Raw genomic sequence first — 23,552 nt, forward strand, 5'->3', positions numbered from 1 at the left:
GTCTAATAAGAAACCATGGATCACATAAGGGATAGATATATTATGAGACAAAAAGGAAACTCTATCTGATACGTAGGGACACCTTTGATACTAGCATTATTGCTCATTACAGAAATTACTGCAAAATAATGAAGAAGGTTATCCAGAAATCTAAACACCTGCATTATGAGAAGAAGATAAATACATCCAGCAATAAAATAAAAACAATATAGGATATAGTTAAAAAAACAATATGGGATATAGTTAAAAAAAAACAATATGGGATATAGTTAAAAAAAAAAAAGGGATATAGTTAAGTCAGAGACAGGTAGAACCAGACATGAGGAGGAAGAAATAGCTCTAAAAATAAATGAAACTCTGGTAACAAACGCATGTTGTGTTGCAAATCATTTGAACAAGTATTTTGTCTCTGTTACTGATAGCATGGGGTTGTCAGGTTCAGTAAATAATGCAATGGAATATCTGGGACCAGGGCACACAAGCAATCTCAGTAAAATGGAATTGACACTTACTTCACCCAAAGAAATAGAACCCATCATTAAGTCCTTGAAATCAAAGCATTCTAGTGGTTATGATAACATATCAGCAAAGTTAATAAAAGAGTGTTCATGTGAGCTTAGTCATATCTTAAGTTATTTGTGTAATCAATCACTTGTCACAGGAACATTCACGGACTGGCTTAAATATACTGAAGTTACCGTATTTACTCGAATCTAAGCCGCACTCGAATCTAAGCCGCACCTGAAAAATGAGACTCGAAATAAAGGGGAAAAAAAAATTTCCCGAATCTAAGCGGCACATGAAATTTGAGACTCGTAATTCAAGGAGAGAGAAAAGTTTTAGGCCGCACCTCCAAATCGAAACAAAGTTGGTCCATTGTAATATGAGACACCATTTAGGTCGAATGAATGACGATACACCTACAGTAGTTTGGTGCGAGTCGTAAGCTTAGCAGTTAAGCTTTACCAGGTAGCCATTGCTAGGCGTCAGGCGCTCCATCCGTATTTATACGAGTACCCTTCCTTTTTCACGTGCTTCATCTGGTTTGAATCGATTGCTTATTTTGCTTTGATCTGATAAGTGCCGTTTTCTTTGTTATAGGTGTTTACGTCACTCTAAACTGAAAATGCATTACTGTACTGTGTCAGGCATTGTTTGTCGCATTCTGATAGTGCGTGTTTATGGCCTGTCACTGCTCGCGGCATGGCTTGCTTTTGTGCGCGCTACCGCCGCTTTTTTTTAAAAAAAAAAAAAAAAAAAAAAAGAGAGAGAGAGAGAGAGAGAGAGAGAGAGAGAGAGAGAAGAAGAAGAAGAAGAGAGGAATCGTCTCATTAGTGAAACAATGGCAAGAGACTGCTATTTTTTGTTACTTACACTGCTGCTTTCTTTGATAATGATCAACAAGAACCAAATAATAGACTGCGTATGATAGAACATGTTCTGAACGAGAGTTAGGCGAAAATTTTTCTCCGTTTGAAAATCTCTGCGGCCGCTTCTTTAGTACATCAAATTCTGCACAGAAATTAGAGTAATCATAGATTTAAAAATCTAGTCAGTTGCCGTGCTTCATTTCTGACTGTATCACTATTAGGCATAAGAATAATACGAATATAAACATAACACGATACATATATTCTTCCGCGTTTGCTGTTGTCTCACTCTAGTTTCGTAGTTTATTAGGCAGACAGGATCTAAATGAGATAGCAACAAACACGAAAGAATACATGGCAAAATGTTTATATTCGTATTATTCTTATGGTGAAGAGAATACTGTATGTGATTCACATTTCATCAGGTTCCTATTAGCAACCATCTCTTCTCACAGGTAGGAAAAAATTCGAAACGTAGAGTTGGCCATATTGACAAGCATCCCAAACAGTCTTTCCAGTCGGATTTTCGTAGTACATTGAAATTCTGCTACATTCGAAGATGAACAATACGGAATTGGTATTTACTTCGTTGGATAATGTATGAAAATGCAGTGGTCGAAACTCAGGGCGGAGAAAAAAAAGCTCGTCTTCCACCATTTTCTCTCTCTCTCTCTGACGCAGAGGGTTTTGGCGCCAGCATTTATCTTTGTGCCTACAAAGCATGCCTGTGTAGCGCTACATATATTCGACGGCACAAGTTAATTGTGGCGGCACCTACCCACATTTTCTCAGAACCTCTGCTTGCTTTGCACTCGATTCTAAGCCGCAGGTGGTTTTTGGATTACAAAAACCGGAAAAAAAGTGCGGCTTAGATTCGGGTAAATACGGGTACCTCTCCACAAGAAAGGGGACAAAGAAATGCCGTCAAATTACCGACCGATCTCACTTCTGCCAGCTTTTTCAAAAATCTTTGAAAAGGTTATGTTCAAGCGTTTACTTAAACACCTTAGTGAAAATAACATACTGTCAGAGTCACAGTTTGGGTTTCTTAAGGGTTCTGATATTGAGAAAACTATTTACACTTACAGCAAAAATGTTCTTAATTCATTGGCAACAAATTAGAGGCAACTGGCATATTCTGTGACCTGTCAAAGACGTTTGACTGTGTGAATCACAGCATTCTTTTAAGTAAATTAAAATATTATGGCGTCACTGGTAGTGCTGCAAAGTGGTTTCAGTAGGCAATCGGACATCATCTGACTGGGAAGAAATTACATGTGGTGTCCCCCAAGGTTCCACTACTGTTTCTTGTGTATATTAATGACCTGTCATCTGTTACATTACCAGATGCCAAGTTTGTCTTATTTGCAGATGATACAAACATTGCAGTAAATAGTAAATCAAATATAAATTTAGAAAGGGCAGCTAATCAAATTTTTACTGACATTAATAAGTGGTTCATAGCCAATTCACTGTCATTAAACTTTGAAAAGACCCACTATATGCAGTTCAGAACTTCCAAGAGATTTCCTTCTGGTGTGTGTATAGTATAAAATATGATGACGTGGAAATAGGAGAAGTTGAGAGTGTAAAATTCTTGGGATTACAACTTGATAATAAATTCAGTTTGGAGCAACATACTAACGAACTGCTAAAGTGCCTAAACAAGTCTGTTTTTGCAATGCGAATGATGTCAGACATAGGAGATATAAATAAAAAAAAACTGGCATATTTTGCTTATTTTCACTCCATTATGTCATATGGTATCATATTTTGGGGTAACTCCACAAAGCCAGCCGGTGTGGCCGTGTGGTTCTAGGCGCTTCAGTCTGGAAGCGCGTGACCGCTACGGTCGCAGGTTCGAATCCTGCCTCGGGCATAGATGTGTGTGATGTCCTTAGGTTAGTTAGATTTAAGTAGTTCTAAGTTCTAGGGGACTGATGATCACAGATGTTAAGTCCCATAGTGCTCAGAGACATTTGAACCATTAACTCCACAAAAAGAGAAAAATTTTTTAGAGTACAGAAGCGAATAATAAGAGTAATGAGTAGTGTAAATCCAAGAACATCATGTCGAAACCTATTCAAAGAATTGGGCATATTAACCACAGCTTCTTAGTACATTGATTCCTTAATGAAGTTTGTTGTAAATGATACAGCTCTTTTTCCAACTAACTGCTTAGTACACAGTATCAATACTAGGAATAAGAACAATATACATAAAGATTTAAAATCACTTACTCTTGTCCAGAAAGGAGTCCAGTATTCAGCAACGCGTATTTTCAATAAGTTACCAGCAACCATTAAGAGTTTAGACAAGGCACAATTTAAACATAATTTAAAAGGATTTTTGGTGGCCAACTCCTATTCCCTCCATGAGTTTCTCAACAAGTGAACAAGTGCAGTAGACCATTTTAATGAAAATTTATTGTACTTTAAGTTTTGAAAATACTTGGTTGTAACAGTCAAGTAACTACCTACTGTGTGAATGATGGATGTATGGAAAGCAGATGTAAGTCTTAAGTCTGTAAATAGTGGAAGTTTGAAACTAGCAAATGGCTGAATGTGGATTTAATGAAAGCAGATGTAAGTATTAAACCTGTAAATATTAGACGTTTAAATTTAATTCATGTACATAATTTTACTGTTTATTGACTGAGAATCATTAAACTTAATGAAACTCAAATTTTTCTAATTACATTTTTGTAATGTGTTTATCTGACATGTTCAAAACCCAGGATGATTCCCTCTTTAATGGGTCTATGGAATGAATAATTAATCTAATCTAATCTAATCTTCAATATGGCAAACAAATATGATTGGGTGCCATCTTCTTTATGCAGTATGCACTGAAAAATAAGGATGCATCTCTCAGTGTTGTAACTCGCAGTTCCACTTCATTAAAAAAGAAGAACGTTCATGCTTCATCATATAAAGGGGCCTACACATATTCAGTTATTTATTTATTTATTTAGCGTATGGCAGTGCACATCATTTTACACTTCTTACAAATGTTTAAATAAAGATACACATAAAAAACACAATAAAATATGCTATACAAGAAATATAAAACATACAGATAATGGGCAATACAATTAAATAGACACATCAAGATTGTATATGGTCAATACAATTAAATACAAACATCAAGATTATGTATAAAGTCTTTTGCGACGTTTGTTGCCATCAGAAAATCACTGAACTTGCCACTGTATGCTCTTCTGTCGCACTCTTGGACGATGCGGTGGATGGTCTGTCTGTTGACTCTGCAGTCAACAGTTGGGAGTTGGTGTTTTTCCCCATTTGTAAAGAGTATGTGCACATCCTCTGTGATTTGTCTGTATTCTGTTAAGGGATGACCGTATTTTACATGGTAGTTCATATACAGGTGGTCTCTCAGTGATGCAGGGGAAGACACACCTCTCGCCATTGTTCCCTCCAGGTCTTTATTGTATCAAAGTTTATACTTTGCAATTCCTTGGCTGTTATCATTGTTGGATGTCTAGACCGAAGTCTGTTTTTTTCCAGGTCAGGCATGTTTCAGTGTATAGGGAGCTGGATATTGTCGAGTATCTTCCTATATTCCTGGAGAAGAGCGTTCTTCTGACGTAGGTCTGCAGGTGATATGTGGCTTAGAGTTGGCAGCCAATGTGGTGGGGTTGATCTCATGGTTCTGCTGACAATTTGCATCGTGCTATTCAGCTGCACGTCAATTTTTTTTGTGTGAACACTATTCATCCAGACCGGAGTGTACTACTCTGTGGCCGGGTAGACCAGTCCGAGTGCCGACATGTGTAGCGTGTCAGCCGAGGAGCCCCAGGTAGTGCCGCACAGCTTCTGGAGAATATTATTCCGAGATGTTGTTTATAAGTGAGCGCTCTGTCCAAAGTGACTCCAAGGTACTTTGGATGCTCATTAGATCGATTTCCCTCGAGACGAACGTCAAGTTGTTTGCTTGCTAATTTATTATTGAGATGGAAACATTTAGTTTCAGTTTTTGTAGAATTTGGCTGTAATCTCCATTTATGAAAGTATGTACTTGACGTCTCCAAGTCAGATGTCAAGGTTGTTTCCATGACCTCAAAGTTCTTGTGTTGTGTTGCCAAGACCCAATCGTCTGCATACCCAAACTTCCTGGAAGATGTTGATGGCATATCGGCAATATATAAGCTGAAAAGAAGTGGAGCCAACACAGAGCCCTGCAGATTAACTGTGTTGTTATACGTCCAAATCAAGATCTGAATGAAAGATGTGTAAGCTACATTCAGATTTCCCCATCAGATTGCTCAGTTCTGGCATTGTGTGTATTATTTGTGATGTTAAAGTGACAATAGGAAACAAAAAAGATCTACAGTTTGTTGTGTGGTTGAACCTGTGTTGCTTGTTTAACTCTTTCTGAAAAGCAAATTGAAGGTTGTTTATTTTCTTTGCTGTAGCACAAGTCACACCAGGAAATTTCAGTTTTTATTTTAAAACATTTTTACACATCCACACTTTTTACAGCACAAACTGGATTGTGGAACACATTCTATATCCCAGCATTCAAGAAGATTCTGAACATATCCAAAAAACGTTTTTGCATACGTGTGTGTGTGTGTGTGTGTGTGTGGTCTATTTTTGACGAAGGCCTTACGGGCCGAAGGCTTTATTTGTAACTGTCTTTTTGTTGTGCCTGTCTGCAACTCAGCATCTCTGCAATATGGTGAGTAACAACTTCCGTTTCATAATATTGTTACATTCCATCCTGGATTTTCCATCGTTGGACTACTAATAGAAAATCTAGATTGGGAATTCAGTGCTTTGAATGGCTGGCAGGATCTCTTGGGCAGGAAGAAAAAGTCAAACATCTTATCAAAATTTTATCTAAAAACAAAGATGATGTGACTTACCGAACGAAAGCGCTGGCAGGTCGATAGACACACAAACAAACACAAACACACACAAAATTCAAGCTTTCGCAACAAACTGTTGCCTCATCAGGAAAGAGGGAAGGAGAGGGAAAGACGAAAGGATGTGGGTTTGTCTTTAAATATGTCTGCTTGTGAGATGTCTGCTTGTGTCTGTATATGTGTGGATGGATATGTGTGTGTGTGTGCGAGTGTATACCCGTCCTTTTTTCCCCCTAAGGTAAGTCTTTCCGCTCCCGGGATTGGAATGACTCCATACCCTCTCCCTTAAAACCCACATCCTTTCGTCTTTCCCTCTCCTTCCCTCTTTCCTGATGAGGCAACAGTTTGTTGCGAAAGCTTGTATTTTGTGCGTGTTTGTGTTTGTTTGTGTGTCGATCGAACTGCCAGCGCTTTCGTTCGGTAAGTCACATCATCTTTGTTTTTAGATATATTTTTCCCACGTGGAATGTTTCCCTCTATTATATTGTTATCAAAATTTTAAGTATACATGGAAACTATTGAATATTGGTAGAAGAATATTTTGACACAGTTGATTATGTACATGAGTCCAGAAATGTTTTCATTGCAGATGGAGCTGAGGCATCTTTTGTAATTTACTTCCTGTAAATTCAGCAAGTCCATTCTGTTCAAGGGAATAAATGTCATGGAAGCAAAATAGCAAAAAACTGTGTGTTAATAGTGATGGCAGTGAAAAGTTACTGCCCTGAATAATGGAAAATTTAAAAATATAACACAACTATTATGCACTTACGATTTAGTTAGCAGTGCCTGGGTGACTGCTGAAATTTGTTCAAAATTTCTTAGTAGTTTAGGTGTCAAGATGTATGCAGCAGGAAGAGAGATCATTCTTAATATTGACACGTACTCTGTACACCCAACGGTTATGAACTACTTTCTTGGAATGCTGTCATGTTTCTTCCGGTTCATTGTATTGCAGCTTCTAGACACGGCCATAATTCATCTTGTAACAGTGAAACAGAGGATGGCTGTTGTGCATAGGTCAATTTTATTCCTCAAAATAAAGGACATTACGAGAATGAACATTTTGCAGGATACGCACATGTTTGTTGCTACCTAGACTGCTGTAACTGTTGTTGCACTGATTTGCAGATGTCAGCTTTGGGTCAGTATCAATAAATGAAGATGATGATTTTCTCAATGCCGTAACAGATATTACAGGAAGTGTGACAGTTCAGGACTATGTTGTGAAACTGACATCCTGACTTTAGCATGGTGGTGGTGGTGATAGTTGTTGCATACATAATTTTTTCTAGTACCTTGAAAACTGAGATAAATAGTGAAGATAGTCAATAGTCAGTAATTATCAATATCGGTCTTACCACCTTTATGTTAAAGAGGTCTGAAAATAGCGTATTTCAATCTGCCTGCAAATATCACCTGTGATAGTGAGGCATTCCATACATCACTATAAACATTATATATTTGTGAAAAACAGGATTTTAGTACTTTATTTGAGATACTGTCAACTCCTTGAGAGTTTTTGGCTTGGAGGGAGTTAATTACATTCTTAATTTATTTGGCAGATCATGGAGTAATTTTAATTTTCTTGTATGTATGAGGCATTGCTTCTTGTATATATTCTATTGCGTTATCTTTTTGCGATGTACTTCAGGGCAATATTATGGAGATGGAAGAGGACATAGATGAAGATGAAATGGGATATATGATACTGTGTGAAGAGTTTGACAGAACACTGAAAGACCTAAGTCAAAACAAGGCCCCGGGAGTAGACAACATTCCATTAGAACTACTGACAGTCTTGGGAGAGCCAGCCATGACAAAACTTTACCATCTGGTGAGCAAGATGTATGAGATAAGTGAAATAACCTCAGACTTCAAGAAGAATATAATAATTCAATCCCAAAGAAAGCAGGTGTTGACAGATGTGAAAATTACTGAACTGTCAGTTTAATAAGCCACGGCTGCAAAATACTAACACGAATTCTTTACAGACGAATGGAAAAACTGGTAGAAGCCGACCTCGGGGAAGATCAGTTTGGATTCCGTAGAAAAGTTGGAACACGTGAGGCAATACTGACCCTACGACTTATCTTAGAAGAAAGATCAAGGAAAGGCAAACCTATGTTTCTAGCATTTGTAGACTTAGAGAAAGCTTTTGACAATGTTGACTGGAATACCGTCTTTCAAATTCTGAAGGTGACAGGGGTAAAATACAGGGAGCGAAAGGCTATTTACAATTTGTACAGAAAGCACATGGCAGTTACAAGAGTCGAGGGGAATGTAAGGGAAGCAGTGGTTGGGAAGGGAGTGGGACAGGGTTGTAGCCTCTCCCTGATGTTATTCAAGCTGTATATTGAGCAAGCAGTGAAGGAAACAAAAGAAAAAATTGGAGTAGGTATTAAAGTCCATGGGGAAGAAATAAAAGCTTTGAGGTTCGCCGATGACATTGTAATTCTGTCAGAGACAGCAAAGGACCTGGAAGAGCAGCTGAACGGGATGGACAGTGTCTTGAAAGGAGGATATAAGATGAACATCAACAAAAGCATAATGAGGATAATGGAATGTAGTCGAATTAAGTCAGGTGATAATGAGGGAAGCAGGTTAGGAAATGAGACGTTTAAAGTAGTAGATGAGTTTTGCTATTTGGCGAGAAAATAACTGATGATGGTCGAAGTAGAGAGGATATAAAATGTAGACTGGCAATGGCAAGGAAAGCATTTCTGAAGAAGAGAAATTTGTTAACATTGAGTATAGATTTAAGTGTAATGAAGTTGTTTCTGAAAGTATTTGTATGGAGTGTAGCCATGTATGGAAGTGAAACATGGATGATAAATAGTTTGGACAAGAAGAGAATAGAAGCTTTTGAAATGTGGTGCTACAGAAGAATGCTGAAAATTAGATGGGTCGATCATGCAACTAATGAGGAGGTACTGAATAGAATTGGGGATAAGAGGAATTTGTGGTGCAACTTGACTAGAAGGAGGGACTGGTTGGTAGGACATGTTCTGAGGCATCAAGGGATCACCAATTTAGTACTGGAGGATAGTGTGGAGGATAAAAATGGTAGAGGGAGACCAAGAGATGAATACATTTAGCAGATTCAGGAGGATGTAGGTTGCAGTAGGGACTTGGAGATGAAGAAGCTTGCACAGGACAGAGTAGCGTGGAGAGCTGCCTCAAACCAGTCTCTGGACTGTAGACTACAACAACATATCTCTTGAATTCTCCATTACAGTTTTCTGAGCTACTTCCAGATACTTGTTATTTAATATGTTGGCTAGCTGACTGCTACAATTTATTATTTGACTGTTTTCTGTAATAACAAATATCTTTCATTCCGTAACTGTGGACCTAATTTCGAATTCAACTATTGCTCAATTTCAATTTCAGCTATTGCCCATATTGTTCTTGTGGTTGTGGTCTTGTTCTTCAGTCCAAAGACTGGTTTGATTCAGCTCTCCACAGTACTCTATCCTGTGCAAGGCTCATCATCTCCAAATACGTACTGCAACCTACATCCTTCTGAATCTGCTTACTGTATTCATCTCTTGGTCTCCTCCTACGATTTTTGCACCACCACAGTTCCCTCCAATACTAAATTGGTGGTCCCTTGATGTCACAGTATGTGTCCTACCAACCAATCCCTTCTTCTAGTCAGGTTGCACCACACATTTCTTTTCTCCCCAATTGTATTCAGTAACTCCTAATTAGTTACATGATCTACCCATCTAATCTTCAGCATTCTTCTGTAGCAGCACATTTCAAAAGCTTCTATTCTCTTCTGGTCTAAACTGTTTATTGTCTGACGATGCCGGATTAGCCACGTAGCAGGAGTTAGCAAATGCTATGCGCCCCGCACCTGGGCGCAAAAACTCTTATCAAGTTGGAGGTTTTTTTTCCCTTTTTCTTTTCTTTTCTCTCTCTCTGTCTCTCTCTCTTTTTTTTACTGTCATTTCAAGTACAGCATTTATTTGTTGCAAGTAGACTAGTGAAAAGGTGAATTATCTCACCATTTGGGGAAGTTCTCAACATTCTACCAATTGGTTAATAATGTTTCTGGCGTCACGATGAAGAACGGGATAATGGCTGTGTTGGAACTAACCTCGATGGGCAGCAATGGCTTCTTAGTGACATTTAGTTCATGCAACCTACCCCTTGCATGTAACCAACGCCACACAGCACAACAATTAGAGATGTGACAGCAAGGGAGTGTTGATGGTGGCAACAGCGATTCAAAAAGGGCAATCGACAAAAGTCCGAGAGGTACCGTGGCAACAGCGGTTCAAAAAGGGCAAGTCCGAGAGGTACAGACATCTAACAATCAGTGCTTGGAGGCCAATTGTCAACTTCTTTTACAAAGAAGAACATTATTATGTGGGTGACATCAATTTTATATAGTGATGCCAGAGTTGCTGACTGAGCATAAGGTAAGGTCCTTGTTTGTTAATAAGTACCCCGAAGTTTAAACAATAAAGAAGTATGTTGGTTCTCAGTATGTATGTGGAAATCAGCTATTTGTGTTTAATACCATCATAAAACACTGTAGTTTTTATTTGGTTGATTTCAAATACAGTAGACATTCATTTAGCGCGTAGAATTTATTCATTCTTAGTACTGGTTTATACTTGAGAGTTTTTAATACCACAATGGAACTTCATGAATTTAATGTCATATTTTAAAGAGGAAAACTGAACACTGATGAAATAAAACCTTGCAATTGATTTTACATCAAAATTTGAGCAATAATTTTAATAGTACGCAGCTTTGACCATCTTTGATGAACAACCGATGGATACAGTTGTCCAGTCTTAACTGCATACTTTCACTATATGGCTCACATTCTCAAGCTAGGTCCTTTGTGGGAGCCGACATTTTACTAGCGTGCTTCCCTTACTAAATATAAAACATGAAGTAAAGTGGATGATGTCTTGTTGAGAGCACTAATTACAAATAATTTAAAGATGTGTCTGAGTTTGTATTGATCAGTAGACAACAGCCGAAAGCTCTCTCTCAAATCTTCTTCTTCTTCTTCTTCCTGCATAATTTTTATGGGCAGAGATTCAATAGATCTCGTTAGACAGGAAGCTGTAGTTGTCTAAACTCTTGGAAGGCAACTGTCCGTTTTGCCCCACTCACGTGTAGTGCTAGTGAGCAGACACTCGCTTCTGCCACAGGCTGTGCTTTTGCTTACATGGCACATGTCATTCGCAAAAGCTCTATGATTGAAAAACTCCCAAGTATGTAGCTTAGCATTTGCACAGTAAACTGGCACTAGCTTCAAAAGAAAATGGACATATATTATTTATGGTATGCATGTATTTATGTTACGCAATCCAAATAAATAGTAGTGTTCCATTTTATTTTGTTATTTATTTTCCCTTCTACACAAATCGAGCTAACCATCATGAGCAGCATACAGAGAGATACCTGACACCACTATGCTTTTGGAAGTGCAAAGCGTAAAGCAAGAGATGAAAAGGAGAGAAAGACATATACTTTTATATCTAAAACACATAAACTGTCTGTGTTTTTTAATGTTAAGAATGATTTTGCTAAATATACAGAGAATTAAGTACAAAATACAAAAGCTGTAATTGATTGTAAGGATGATAGCTAAACTACAGAAGATTCATCAGAATACGCAACTTTTTCCCGATGTAGTTACGTTTTCCACAAGTGATACAGCAATTCAACAGACGGCAAGTCTTCCCAGTTCAGCCATATCATCTCCAAACCAAACTGAATGGAAAAGCATAGGAAGTACCATCGGCCCAGAGACCTCGTCTTCAAGACAAAGAGAAGTCGAAAAACTGTTACAGGCTTCTGATGTTACTGTATCTTGTACAAGTGAAACACAAAGTGAAAGTAAAATGTATTCTAATGATATTGGTGAGTGGCCAAACAACTTTGACATAGATTATTGGAGTATGAAAGGAAGTAGCGAAGTTCAGCACATGAACAGTAGTTTTTTGTATTCAGTGAAAATATATGAGAAGGAAAATAAGCCAAGATTTTATAGAAAGTCATTTTTCACATATAAACATAAACTAACGAATAAAACATAGATGAGAGATTGGTTGCGATATTCAGAAAGCAGTGAGCGACTGTTCTGTTTTGTTTGTAATGTGGTAGATTCTGACGGCGTGCCACGGCTTATGAAAGATGGATTAGATGACTGGAAGAATGAAAATATTTTGCTGGAGAGACATGAAGAAAGCAGTTTGCATATGAAAGTGATAATTTCCCTGTTAGCCATAAAAAACAAGGATGCACCTGTCGATCCTCAACTTGTAAGCCAAATTGAGAGCAAACAAAAGTATTGGCAAACACTCTTACAACAAATTGTTGCAGTTATAAGTTTTCAGCAGAGCGAGGGCTAGAATTTCGAGGTAGTGGAGGGCTAGAATTTCGAGGTAGTGGTGAAATTGTTGGTTCACCCCACAATGGAAATAGGGTTATTAGAATTACTAGCCACGGGCTCCTTGTCAGAATTTGCTACAGGCCCCGTGCTTGCTTAATCCGGCACTGTGTCTGTCCATGTTTCACTTCTTTTAACAGAGAATGAAATTAATATCAAAGATTGTCATGGGCAAAGCTATGACAATGCCAGTAACATGAGTGGCAGGTACACCGGCTTAGAAGCTCAAATTAGAGATATAAATAAGTACGCTGAATATATTCCCTGTTCTTCACATTCACTGAATTTGGTCACCAAGTGTGCTGCAGAATGGTGTACAGAAGCATCCATTTTCTTTGATTTCCTTGAAAGCCTCTATACATTTTTTTTTTTCCACTTCTACCTATCAATGGGGCCTTCTTTCGAAAGCACTGATAAATGATTGTACTAAAATTCCAATTTTGAAAAGGTTATCGGATACTAGGTGGCCGGCCACAGCTGATGCTACTAAGGCATTATTATTTGGCTTTCATTCAATCAAACAAGTTTTGAATTGCATATCTAAAAATATGCATGAAAAGGAAGAGTGCTTACAGACTGGTTGTGAAAATGAGTAAGTTGGAAACGGGACTTATGTGTGTTCCTTGGAACAAAATCCTAGACTGCTTGCAAGCAACTAGCGTTTCGCTGCAGTTGTCTGATCAAGATCTGAGCACTGAATATGCACTTTATAAATCCTTACATGAATATATCCAAGCAATGAGGTTCACATTTTCAAAAATTGAGGCAGAAGCCAAACCCCTGACTAGCTGTGAAGAATATCTGCAGCAAACTTCTATACGACACAAACGAAATACCAAGTACAACCATTTTAGTGGGTCAACTGCACTCGATGAAGTTGTAGAAAATCAAACACCTGGAGAACATTATGAATTTCAGGTGTTTATTGTGATGATTGACAATGTACTAGCTGCATTAGCTAACCGCATCGAAAATAGCATCACCTGACTAATGTTTTTGGAATATTACGGGATTTTAAATCTCTTATAGCAGAAGAAATCTTGAAAAGAACTCCTAATATTGTGAATGCTTACCAGACAATTTAGAAGAGTCACTAGGTGACAAACTGGTACAGTTAGTTGAACTGCTGAAAATACATATCACTGCTGCTATTAACAGAAAAAAGGACGAAGCTTTGGAGCTACAAGTTTACAAATTTTTAATGGAAAATTCCTTAGGATCATGTTTTCCAAATGTAGAAATAGCCTTAAGCATTTACTTATCTTTAATGATCACCAACTGCAGTAGAGAACATTATTTTTCAGCATTAAAGTGCATTAAAAATGAATTAAGAAATACAATGGGACAGGAACGTCTAAATGATCTCAGTATAGTGAAAATTGAATATAATTTGCTCAGAGACATTGAGCTAACTTGCATTATTTCTAAATTTGTCGAAATTAAATTGGTAAAAGTTAATTTTTTAACAATATTGTTGTATTTTACGACCTAAACAAACCACGGGTTCCTTGTCAGAATTTGCTACAGGCCCCGTGCTTGCTTAATCCGGCACTGTGTCTGTCCATGTTTCACTTCCATACATAGCTAAGCTCCATACAAATACTTTGAGAAAAGACTTCCTAGCACTTAATCTATATTTAATATTAACAAATTTCTCTTTTTCAGGAACGCTTCTCTTGTCATTGCCGGTCTACTTTTATACCCTTTCTACTTTCACCATCATTAGTTATTTTGCTGCCCAAATAACAAATCTCATTACTACTTGAAGTGTCTTGTTTCCTGATCTAATTCCTTCAGCATCACCTGATTTAATTTGACTACATTCCATTATTCTTGTTTTGCTTTTGTTGATGTTCATTTTATATCCTCTTTCCAAAACACTGTCCATTCCACTTAACTGCTCTTCCAAGTCCTTTCTGTCAGAATTACAATGTAATTGACAAACCTCAGTTTTTATTTTCCTCCGTCAGCTTTAATACCTAATTCATATTTTCCTTTGGGATCCTTTACTGCTTGCTCAATGTACAGATTGAATAACATTGGGGATAGGTTACTACCCTGTCATACCCTCTTCTCAACCACTGCCTCACTTTCCTGCCCATTGATTCTTATAACTCTTCTTATATTGCCCATATAGGTTTAATTTTAGTATCTGAATTATTGATTTCAGACATTATGCAGATATTTGTTGATATTTTGATCATTTTCGTTAAGACAGCACATGTTTGTTGTAATACATAATCAGTCCTACTTCTCTGTTTGTCCTAATCATTTCAGACAGTTTCCTTTTCCTTGCACAGGATAGTTTGATTTCTTTTATAATCCAGTGCTTTTATGTCTTTTTAGTACCATACTTATTGTTTTTTGGTAAAACAGTCGTTAAAGACTGATAGAAGAAATCTGTGTACAAGTATACTGGATTTGGAATTGACACATATCAGATTATTCACAACCCTCCATGGATATCCCCAGGAAACCATCCTATACATCACTTTTATGGGACACGTTGAAGAACTCAACTAAAACACCTTACATGGTTTAAATTCATTGATAACATCTTCATTATCGGGAACACTGAAAATGACACCCTAATCCATTTCATCTATTCCTTCTTAACTTGAAAGAGCTACTGTTCTAGATGTTAATCTTCACTTTTCATATGACTCCATAAAAACTCTTGCATTTTAATAGGTTTCACCCTCTCCATGTTAAAAAGTTTCTCACTCACATCCTTACCCCCTGTGGGCAACGCATCTTCTTTGGGAAGCAGGTGATGTCAAATATAGGAACAATCTTGCTGGAGCCTTTAGAGAGAGAGAGAGATTAGATTAGTTTTCGTTCCATAGATCCGTGCTAAGGAGATCCTCGTGGAGAGAGAGAGAGAGAGAGAGAGAGAGAGAGAGAGAGAGAGAGAGACAGTACGACAGTACCCTGTCTAGCCAGCCCTGAAACAGATTTTCCATGACATCTCTACCTGAGACACCAACAATTACATCACCTCTGTAAACCAGTCAGGGACTAGTACTTGCCTCATAACCCAGGCCTTGAAAAACTTCTCCACTTCATTCACCAGCACTTTGCATTACCTCTCATCATGCTGTGAGATAAGTGATATCATACCGAGAATCCTTTGCATACCACCCAAACTTGTATTCTTCAGCCCATCCAACCCAGTACTCTGTTGCCCACCTAACCTACACAGTGTCCTAGTCCATCCCTGTGCCATACCTACTCCTATTTCTGTCCTGTGTCATTGACTCAGTCACAAAATCTTTCCTACAGGTCCATCACCACCACCTTCCTGCAGTCCAATCAAATGCTGTTTCTATCTTGTGAAAAGTAGGGGCACATGTGAAACCAGCCACATTGTACAGTATCTGTGTTGCAATTACAGTATAGTTTTTTGTTTAGGAATGCCAATCAGCGAGTTGTCTACTCACTTGAGCTGTAGCTACCCACAAACTCGACAACCAATTGCTGAACATGCTGCACACCACTACACCAATGTCTTAAAAAGATTCGTACTTGTACGTTTTGAGTACTCAACCTCTGCTCTATGTTGGGGAGGGGGGAACTGATGGTCTTCCAACAAATCTTCCTCCTTATGATTCCCCCAGACCTAAACCTCCACAGGTCCCTTTCCCACTCTCATACCTGCCCTTATCCTCACATATCCTCTCTTGTTATCTTTACCCCACTCTTTGTCCAGACCTGTTACTAAGCTCATTCCCCTTTTCTGTTTCATGAATGTCAATTTTCAGTCCGCATTTTGTTGCTTCAATTAACAGTCATTTGTCTTCCATTCGTTCATGCATCTTATTAACTCCCTGCACCCTGCTACTTGCCCTGAGCATTTTACCTCATCTCAGTCGGCAGTGTTATTTCCTCTTTCCTCTCCTCCCATTCTGTCTATTCAAGCATGAGCAGCCACTCATAAACAGTCATTGTCACTGCAACTGTAGGTTGGTGGGTTCACATAACTGTGTGTGTGTGTTTGTGGAAGGGGGATTGGAAAAGGGTGGCAAGGCACCCAGTGTTGAGACGGATCAATTTGTTGTGAGGATGAGGGGAATCAGTGATGAAGGGAAAGACATCAGAGAATGGGACTTCACTGGTCAGCACCAAGCCAACTATAGTTCAGAGATGATGATCTATAGTGACTAACAAAGACAAAACAAGAGAGGAAGTGAAAATGAGAAATGGAGAGCATAATGCATGTAAGGATTGAAAAGAATAGGGGATGGGGGGGAGAGAGGCTTGGGAGGAGTGGGTGAAAATAAAAATAAATGAATAACTTATGAGTTTATATCATATATAAGGGAGGAGTTTTATTAACAGATTGAGTCCAGGAGAATGGTGGGATGAGAGCATATTTTGGAAAAGTAGTACCAATTTATGGAATTCAGTGAGACTAGTTCTGTAGGGGAGGATCCAAATGGGCTGTGTGATAGAGAAGTAACACAGATATATTGTGAAGAACATACTCATCAGCTCAGTTCTGGATGTTCCCAAGGCAGGCACTTCTTTTGCACACATTTATTTATTGAGTCAGTTTGATGGGGGTCATCATTATATAAAAAGCTGTGCAGTGAATGCATGTTGAAAAACTGCGTGAAAAGATTGGTATAGAATGGAGAGCTATCCTGGTTTGTATAGACATCCGTAGATTTGTTTGTAGGTTTGGCCTTAGGTGGAACATTTATGGGTAACAATGAGGGTGGCTATGGGAACAGTGAATGAGATTTCAGTTTTTGGGCTACTTCCAGATGGGTGTAGGGAAAGGTAGTTATAGAGGGCTGAAACACCATGTTGCGTGTGGGATGATGGTGCTTGGGGGATGATGGTGCTAAACGAGGTCATATTAATTGAGCAAAGTCAAAGTGGGAGAAGAGTGACAATGGGTTTGAGATGCTCCATAAAGTGGGTGTTGTCTTTGGTGTAGGGTGGGTGGCTGTGGATGATAGAGTGGAAGTACCCGTGCACCAGTGCTGAGATAGATTTGGTTGGAACTTGACAGCTGTCACAGTAGAACAGCCAGTATTGTTGTTTCCGTATATTTTAGGTAGGAGGACCATCTTGAAGGTGGGAGGGGTAAGTAGTTTTTTTTATTATTTTTTTCTGGGAATGATAAAAAAATACCAGTTAGTCCGAAAAACTTTTTTAAGAAGAACACTTTTTCATGACATTCAGTTGAATTAAGGAATTCAGTTTGTGTAATATTTCAACAACTACAATCTTCAGCAGCACCCCAGCACTTTGAAATACACTTATAAGCCTCATTTGAAACAGACAATTTCTTAATACAATAAATGCTGGTTCAGGCAGTTTCCTTATATTATAACCTCCATATTGATTTATTAGCTCTTTAAAAGTTTAACTTCTACTCAATTAGATTGAATGAGATCAATGAAAATTGTATCCAAGTGCTGAGCATACAGGCATGGGCATGTGATCGAATTGGGAGGTATGTAAACTGCATACTCTACCAGAACTGGGAACTGAAAGTGTAGTCAAAGTGGAGCAACTACTTCTCATTAGAAGAGAAGGTATATAAACAAATCCATGGCAGAGCCATGGGCACTTGCATGGCACCTTCCTATGCCAACCTTCTTATGGGCCATCTAGAGGAGACCTTCCTAGCCTCCCAAACCACCATACCCCTAGTCTGGTTCGGATTCATTGTGATATCTTCATGATCAGGACTTAGGACCAAGACAAAGTATCTTCGATCCTTCCTCAACACATTCTCTCCCATCCGCCTCACGTGGCCCTCCATAATCCAGCGTGCCACCTTTGTAGATGTGGACCACCTTCTTTTTGATGGCTCCATCCCCACCTCTGTCCACATTAAACCCACCAGCCACCAACAGTACCTGCATTTTGACAGCTGTCATCCCTTTCACACCAAATAATCCCTCCCTTATAGCCTAGCTACCTGGGGACAGTGTATCTGTGGTGACAAAACTCCCTTGCTCAGCATTCTGAGGGTCTAACCAAGGTCTTCACAGACATGCACTATCCCCCAGACCTTGTCCGCAAACAAATCTCCCTTCACAGTTCCCCTCATGGCCCCAATCCTCCCACCACCCCCAAGAACCAGCCACAAAGGCACAAAGGAGTGTCCCTTCTTCAGCCAGTACCACCTCAGACTGGAATAATTGAACCACATTGTTCACCAGGCCTTTGATTACCTATCATTATGCCCTGAAATAAAGGAAATCCTATCCGAGATACTTCCCACTCCTCCTAAAGCGGCGTTCAGTTGCCCATCCATCCTCCACAACATTCTAGTCTATCCCTATGCCCCCTACCCCAACCCTTGTCCATAAGGATCGTATCCCTGTGGAAGACCCAGGTGCAGAACATGCCAAATCCACCCACCCAACACTTCCTATTCCAGACCTGTCACAGGTTTATCCTACCCCATCAGGGGCTGGGCCTCCTGTAAAACCAGCTGTTATTTACCAGCTCTACTGCAATCATTTCACAGCTTTTATATTGGTATGATTACAACTAGCTGTCCACCTGCATGAACAGCCACCACCAAACTGTGGCCAAGAGCAAAGTGGACCACCCTGTGGCATAGCATGCAGCTGAACATAACATACTTGATTTCAATGGCTGCTTCACTACCCAAGCCATATGGATCCTTCCCTCCACAAACAGCTTTTCTGAACTGCGCAGATAAGAGTTATCCTTACAACACATTCTCCACTCCAGTAATTATTCTGTCCTCAACCTATGGTGACATACTGTCCCCACAACCTCAACCCAACAGTTTCTACCCCCACTCTTGTGTCATCTCCTCCCCATTGTCATCTTCCACCGTTTGTTTGCAGCCCCCTGCCAAGGCATCCGCCCATCTTTTCCTGCTCCTCTGCCCCCCCCCCCCCCCCCCCGACCATCCACAACCTCCTGACACTGCGCCTGTTGGCAGTCTACTTCCTGAACATTCCACCAGACAGTATTTGTCTCCCGCAACCTGTGCGCTACTATTCATTGCCTTTCCCCACCTCTTCCAGATTGCTGGCTGCTTTGCACATTATGTTACATTCTGATCCAAGATGCTGGAGTTGATGGGGAGGGGGTTACTGACAAAGATTGTGGCTGAAAGCTGTATATGAATGTCTTTTTAGTTGTGCCTGTCCGCAGCTTGATATGTCTTCTTTATGGTAAGTAGCAGTCTATCTTTTCCAACATTGTAGAGATTAGTGAAGTGATATACTACCAAGTTATGCTGAAAAAAAAGTGGAAATTTGTAGCTCTATAGTACTGTCTGTGACTAGACTCCTCAACTACCTTGTAACAGAAGTGAGAGTGGTTGCCTAATTGCAAAAGTGACTTGCATGGTATGCCGGCCGTAGGCTTCGTATGTCCGAATCCAGTCCAACTTCTCCACCCTGCAGGGTTGCCTACCCTTTGCCCACAAGTGTTTCTTCTGGAGGTTGTATATTCATACAAGAAGGGCATCACATGTCAGAACACAGTGCTGTATTCTAACATTATGTTTATATGCTGTTTCTTTGAGGCTGCATGGGGGGGGGGGGGGGGGCGCACCAACTATGATTCCAAGCAGCGCATGCACCAGGAAACTGTTGGCACTGGTATTGAAGAACAAGCACAGTCTGCACATCACGTATGCAAATGTACTTCCACCTGCTGGGTACATAAAGCCAAGCACAGCCTCCAGCAGGCTAGTACAGTTGCTCTTACAGTTCTGGGCCAGGAGCTGCTACATTCATAACTCAAGTGAAACTCACTGAGACAAGCCAGGATGCTCCCCTCTGCTTCGCACTGTCATCGTGTTACTACACTACTCCATGCGGTCTCACGGATGATGCTTGCCCCAGATCTGATATCACGCCAGTGAACTTGATATATTTGTTGTTCTCAAGTGATCATGGGCCAACTTTTCGTTGTTGTTTTCCAGATGAATGTTGTTGTGTACTTGTATAGTTCGTAAAGTGTTCTGTATTGCATCTCGAGAATCACCCTTTAACACAGCAAGCATCCCACCTGTAAAGTGTGTTCATTCTTGCATTTCTTTTCTCACTCCTCATCTACTGTATAGAAAAGTGGTGACGAGTTTTTGTCCATGTATGTTAAAGTTGTTTTCTCTTTCCTCATCCGCCATAGAGGACATTGGTAAAGAGAAAGTTTTCATGTGTGATTTGTTAGTTTGTTTGCTGAAGTAGCATTACGTTTTCTCATTGTTTGAGAGGTTTACAAGCTAACGGATTTTTGCTTGTGTGTCAGTTCTTTTTGACAGGGCAGCGTATTCCTGCTTTTGGTGTTTTCACTGTCTGTATTCAGTGGTGTTAGTCACATTTTGTGAATTTTTCGACATTATCTTTGTGTCACATTTGTTGTCTTCCATTCTTATGTTGTTGCCAAAGGAATTCTCTTAGTTAATGCTGTAGGTCTGTATTGTTTTCAGTGGTTATTTAGTGCCTTTCTCCTATTTCTGTGTCAGTTCAAGTTCCAGGATTGGCAGTGTATTTTTGAGTGACCTTTTCTATTGTCATGTCTGCCCCATCAGTGGAGCTGTCTTTGTTTCACTTAGAGGAGCAGGAAATACAGGAACTGCTGCAGATCATAATATAGCTCACTCAGGTTTTGCTTGCAAAAGCCACATCTTGGCATGCTGCTCCCATTTCTGCTCCAAAGTTTCAGGTATTTGATTGCCAGGAGGAGAAATGTGCCATGTACTGTCAACAGTTTGAGTTGCACTTCACAGCCTATGGCGTATGAAATTTACGGTGCATTGCTCACTATCTTGCAAGTACAGGTGCAGAAATCTTTCATTTGTGTTGTCAGTTTTTCCCTAACTCTCATCCGGAGGCCATAGACTATGACTTATTGGGGTAGCAGTTAGATGTGTATTTTGGTTGTAGCAACACTTCGTCATGTTGTTTGCAATGTTGTACTGTGCAGCACTCAGTTTTGTGTTCAGAGTACCATGGTAGCGGCACCAACACTCTTGGCCCAGCATTTGCCTGTGATGCCTTTGGGCACCAACCCCCATCATTGGCTTCAATTCTTTTGGGTCTAGCCCCGCTATCGCCAGCCCTCCTCTCCTATTGGCAGACCCCGTTAAAGGTGGCCCTCTTGTCCTTGCCAAGCCTGTCAGTGGCGACGTCTGCTCTGTCATCCTTCCACAGGTCACTGGCTGCCATGCTGTCACTCAGTCTGTCAGCTGCGTGTCACCGGCCCTCCTTTTGGCACAAACCTTACCAGAGATGACATCATTCCAGTAGTCAGTCTTCACATGACGCTGGCCCTCCAGTTGTTGCCACATCTGTATGTGACAATGTTGGTCTGTTCCTCAGTCTTTGCGCCGCTGGCCCTATTGTGATCAGCCTTCCTGTTGTCGCCAGCCCTGTCAATATTAATGCCAGCTGTCTTTTGCCAGTCTGTTCATCGCCAGCCATGCCATGGTCTGTCGTCCCGCTGCTGCTGGCCCAGTCATCCTAGGTAGCGCAGCTATGACTGCTCGTGAGTCCGTGCTCATGCTGTTACTGCTGGCCTTGTCACCTGTCTCACCCTCTTAGCTGGGAGTGCTGATCCCCCCCCCCCCCCCCATTGCACCTTCTTGGAAGTTTCGCAGAAAGCCCTGCTGACAGCTGGCCTTCCCCGTTCCCGCCCATTACAGCCATTCACTGTTGCCCTGCACGGACATGGCATGCTTGTTCTGTTGGCATCATTTTCATATCTTGCACTATTTTAGGTCAGTTCAAGGCTTCTCGTTATGTACATTGTTTTTGGTCTTGTTCACTGCTGTGGACTTGAGTACAAGTTGGGTGTTTGGTATTGTGTAATGTGTAACGTTTCCGGATATTGCTACCAGTGGCGAAACAATGTCAAGGGAGACAGTTCATCACTGATGTCCACTTGCCTGATGAAACAGTGTCAAGGGATATGATTCAACACTGATAGCTCCCATCACTCGCCCATGTGCCTGGACCAGCCCAGCACCTCATCCAGTGCCTTTGGTGGCTCTTGCACCATCTCCTGTTCAAGCCTGTACACTGCTCCTCAAGGGATCTTCAACTGAGTCGTCCTGCTTAGCTGCCAGGTTCTCTCTCATCGTCCACGCATAATGCAATTCTGATGCTTCACACATTCGACACACAGCTGCAGCCACGACTGGCCTCCTTCAAGATGGCTTTGCCATCTCCATTGTAAGGGAGGAAGGGATGATGCAGATCAGCTGTAGACCACATGCATCTACCCCCTTTCCCACAAGCGCCTCTTCTGGAGACTGAGTATTCATACAAGAAGAGAATCAGTACTCTAGACAAACAGTATGTATATATGCCATTTGTTTCAGACTCCTCCAGGGAGCACTAGCTACACTTCCATGCAGCACATGCACCAGGAAACCGGTAGTGCTGCTATCAAAGAACAAGCAAAGGCTGCACATCACACATTCGCAAACATACTTCCTCCTGATGGCTACAAAAGACTTAGCACAGCCTGCAGCAGGCGAGTTCAATTGGTGTAGCAGTTCTGGGGCAGGAGCCGGCTACACTCATAGCTCATCAAACTCAATTTGCTGAGACAAGCCAGGACACTGCTTTGCTTCACACCATCATCTTGCTGCTATGTTACTCCACTCAGCACTTGTCATTGTGAACTTTTGCTGTTAATAAATTGTTCTGTATTGCAACTTCAGAATCATATTTTAACACAGCAAGCAACCATGTATAAAAGGCAGGATTGAAAAATTTCAATTTTATTAAGATGTTAGGAAGTTTTATTACTATAGGTGATGCTGAAATGATGAGTTAATAAAAATCACACACATTTATTTATTTTGCATCTGCCCTTAGATTGGCTGTACTCTTTGCTTCCAACCATTCTTTTTATTAAT

The 23,552-nt window shown here is 40.2% G+C and overlaps 1 protein-coding gene across 1 annotated transcript in view; it reads left to right on the plus strand.

Moving 5' to 3' along the window:
- Window positions 1–23,552, plus strand: part of LOC126236606 (transducin beta-like protein 3) — a 157,857-nt gene that overhangs the window by 132,403 nt on the left and 1,902 nt on the right. The gene's annotated exons all lie outside the window — the stretch shown is intronic.

Source organism: Schistocerca nitens, chromosome 2 (assembly GCF_023898315.1).
Source record: "Schistocerca nitens isolate TAMUIC-IGC-003100 chromosome 2, iqSchNite1.1, whole genome shotgun sequence".
NCBI lineage: Eukaryota > Metazoa > Arthropoda > Insecta > Orthoptera > Acrididae > Schistocerca > Schistocerca nitens.